This window comes from Thalassophryne amazonica, chromosome 10 (genome assembly GCF_902500255.1).
Source record: "Thalassophryne amazonica chromosome 10, fThaAma1.1, whole genome shotgun sequence".
In the NCBI taxonomy this organism is placed as follows: Eukaryota; Metazoa; Chordata; class Actinopteri; order Batrachoidiformes; family Batrachoididae; genus Thalassophryne; species Thalassophryne amazonica.
In genome coordinates this window covers 81,177,156-81,181,068 of record NC_047112.1, presented here as the reverse complement: position 1 = coordinate 81,181,068, position 3,913 = coordinate 81,177,156, and the positions used below count along the sequence as shown (strand labels likewise).

The following is a 3,913-nucleotide window of genomic DNA, read 5'->3' as shown; positions in this document are numbered from 1 at the left end:
CTCTGATGATATTGAGGAAGAAACCTCAAGCAGACCAGACTCAAAGGGCTGACCCTCTGCTTAGGCCATTCTAACAGTTACAAGGTTTTGCAAAGTTTTACAAAACAAGAACCTAACACAACAAAAGAATATGCATTTGATGAGAAGTCCATGCAGGCGTCCGGTCCACAGGCAAGGGTCATCCAGCAGTTCTCATGCCATTCAATGGGTAGAGTCGCGGTAGAGTCCGTCAAATCTGCACTTCGGACAGAGAAAAAAAAAAGCTGAATCAGTCAACCAGAAAAACTACACCTAAGGTATAATTAGGTAAAAACTATACCTAAGGTATAATCCATCCTCTATTAATAGAAACAAAATTCTGTTTGTGATTTAAATTGAATAAAATTGTTAAAGTAGGCATTATTAAAAATCTTCACATGAATAACAGCTGATTTTTTAAATTATCTGCTGTTAGCATCTGGACTTTTGATTGCAATGTTCCAAAATGTCCTTCTTTTACCTAGAATTCATCCTGGAAGAGCATCCAGCCTAAAACTTGTGCCAAATCAACATATGAATTCATATTGACTCTACTGTGGTAATCCTGAGTGAGCAATACGGGGCATCTAACCAAATCACACACAATTCCAAGTTCAGAAAACTAGCTTGAACATTTCATGAATTAACAAAACTAATTCAACTACACAATGACCATGGGTTTCCACACAAGTGCCTAAAACATTTGGACAGTACTGTGCATAGATTTGTTTGAAATTACTTCTTCAGTAATCTTAATTATTTAGCCAATTTATCACCAGTGATCCAAGAAATTTGAATAATCATAGGGCTTATGGCTACGAGAATCTAAGGTACACATACTCCTGGTTAGGAATCATTGCCCGAGTGTGAATTTGGCAACATGCATCATTCACTGTGTTGTTGCTCTGTTTCCACTAATGGTGAAATTTTTGCATACAATTCATAAGCAATGTGTTTGTAAGTTGAATAACACTGTTTCTTATCGGTTAAAGAGGGCGCTAACAGACCGTCAGCCAGCGACATAACATAAAATGAGTCAGGGACTGTATATGGCCGCTAGTGTTAGCTTCCTAGCTAATACCACCTCTTTATGCTTGTAGGCTGCATAAGTAGGTCATTAGCTTTAGCAGTCTGAGCAGATTGAAAATTTGCCTATTAATGTAAAGATCAATGATGATGAAATTTTTGCATACAATTCATAAGCGATGTGTTTGAAAGTTGAATAACACTGTTTTTCATTTGTTAAAGATGGCACTAACAGACTGTTAGCCAGCGATATAACATAAAATGAGTCAGGGACTGTGAATGACCGCTGGTATTAGCTTCCTAGCTAATATTGCTTCGTTATGATTGTAGGCTGCATAATTAGGTCATTCGCCCTATTGACGTTTCAAATCCCGCAAAACTTCGAAGAGTTCGCCGCGCTGCGAGATCTCAGTAACATTGAGAACTGCATTGAGACACTCTGATCATACTGCACTTTAACTGCTGCACACAGACAACACCATTAACATCGCAACATAAAACTATTTTTATATTGTGCCTAAAACTCTTGTGAATATATTCTCTGGGTTTACAGACGTTGTTATTGTGTTTATTTTATGTAAACATGCGAGAATCACAGGCTGTCGCTCCGTTATTTTCAACGGGAGCTGCTGTGAGCTACAATCACTTCCTGATCATGTCGTTCTGGGGGAAAGTGAAGTTTGCTCTTTAACGTCTTGATTATTGTTCTTTACAACACTGTTTGTCCTCTTTGTTCAAGACTAATATAATATGTCTGAAATTTGGTTTGCGTTTATTAAATTCCAGGCAGATTAAACGTACGGATTATTTGTTATAATTGTTTTAGCAAGTTTTCAGGGTATCATGCATATAGTCTCTTATTAACGTGATGAAAAGCATAAAAAAATACATTTTTGTAGTATAATATTAATTTACAACTGTCATCGTGTTGATTCTCTATATGCTGTTGACTGCAGCGACTCTCTGGCACGTAAGGGATTATGGGATACGTCAATAGGGTGAATTAGCTTTAGCAGTCTGAGGAGCTTGAAAATTTGCCTATAAATGTAAAGATCAATGATGGTGAAATGTTTCCATACAATTCATAAGCCATGTGTTTGAAAGTTGAATAACACTGTTTTTCATTGCTTAAAGGTGGCCCTAACAGACCATTCGCCAGCGACATAACATAAAATGAGTCAGGGACTGTGAATGACTGCTAGTGTTAGCTTCCTAGCTAATATTGCCTCGTTACGATTGTAGACTGCTTAAATAGGTCATTAGCTTTAGCAGTCTGAGCAGCTTGAAAACTTGCCTATAAATGTCAAGATCAATCACTTAAAATGCTACAAGTTGATATTTATTTGGAGAAAAGAAAGAAAAAGAAAAAAACTGGTTTTACAGAATTCACATTTTAATTGAATATCACTTTCCAGCAGTGAATACAGATATTTGTGTCATAATAAATTAATTGTAAGGCTTTTTCCAGAAATACTCTTTTTAGAAGCACAACAAAGAGACGCGGCAGCCAAATCTGTGACTGCATCACTTCTCGCCTTTGCATGAATCACAAATCAGGAATAGCAATTTATCTCAGTGACACGATTCATCTGAACCTAACATGATCTCACAAGCAAGCTTTTTGAAAACATTTCACACTTTGATTCACTGCATGTGGCCACCGTAGGCAGCAGATATTTAGAGCATTGTGTCTCTCATCTGTGCACGTACAAACTCTGTCCCTTTGTGCACAATAACTCAGATAAGATGATACCCAGGCGAGCTGTGCAAACAAAGCATGTGCCTGATCCCACTGCTGGTAAGAGCTTTACTGTCGTCACTCCCGCTTGTTGGTGTTCGGTTAATGTTTGTTATTTTTGAAGTGTTCTGACACTGTCAAGAGACCAGAATGATTGTACACTCACCTTAAACTTCCTTATAGAATTTGAGTGCTGGTTCATTTTTGCATTGAATCCAAATTAATATTTTAAAAATGCATCAGCATTGCGGTTTGTGAGATTTGTGACTGAGGCTTGTTAGCAATTTGTGTGCACGGACATGAGAAGTCACACAGACTGAACAGCTTTTCTGAACTTCTAAACCATGTCATTGACAAGTGGCAAACTTTGCATAAGCAGTGCACCACTAAGAAGAGTAGCATGCTAAAATAATGGAACCTGAACGAGAGACAATGGCCCTTATCGTGGTAATCGATGATGCACAATCTGTTACAAAACTGAAGTGTATTTGGGGCATGCCCAGCTCCAGTTTGCTCATTCAAGGGTGCATAATCTGAGTGCAAGATATGGTGCAGGGTGAAAAAGGGTTGGATTTATACACTTAATTACTCATGAGCATGGATGGGCATGCTTTAGTTAGAATATGAAATAAAGCAGACTGTTATCTGTCATTTTCTTTAAGAGTCATTGTGTGCTGGAACCTGGTGCACTGTTATTTCTACAGTGGACTCAAGTGAGAGATTTTGTGCATGAAAGCACAAGACCAGAGAGCAGCCACCAAAGCTCCCTGAGGGGAAGCAATGAGTTAGTCATCTTTATTTTGTGCTGCTCTTACCATCATGAAAAATCCAGTACAAAATTTACTCATCTGTCCTCATGCTGATAACTTTCCTCTTCTCTTCTCAGCTTTGATCTCTTTGTTTCTACCATGACATCCATACTGAACAAACTCAGCTAGCTTCATCTCATAGCAGGCTGAAAGCCGCTGATCTGTATTGTAGGTCTGGATGAAGACATGTGAAGCCACAGGGAAGCCGTTGATCCACTCCTACAATACAGACTGGCACTGAAGAGTGTTATACACTTTCTGCAGGAGATCATACCCAATTTCATAGTGTAAGAACAGGTGACTGGGGCAGCAATATCCCTAT

At 38.5% G+C, this 3,913-nt stretch overlaps 1 long non-coding RNA gene across 1 annotated transcript; it reads left to right on the top strand.

Annotated features, from left to right (window-relative positions):
- Nucleotides 1-771: 771 nt before the first annotated feature.
- Nucleotides 772-3,281, top strand: LOC117519054. Its single transcript, XR_004563152.1, has 2 exons — nt 772-1,387; nt 2,300-3,281. It is a non-coding gene; the product is annotated as an uncharacterized LOC117519054 (long non-coding RNA).
- The last annotated feature ends 632 nt before the right edge of the window (nt 3,282-3,913 follow it).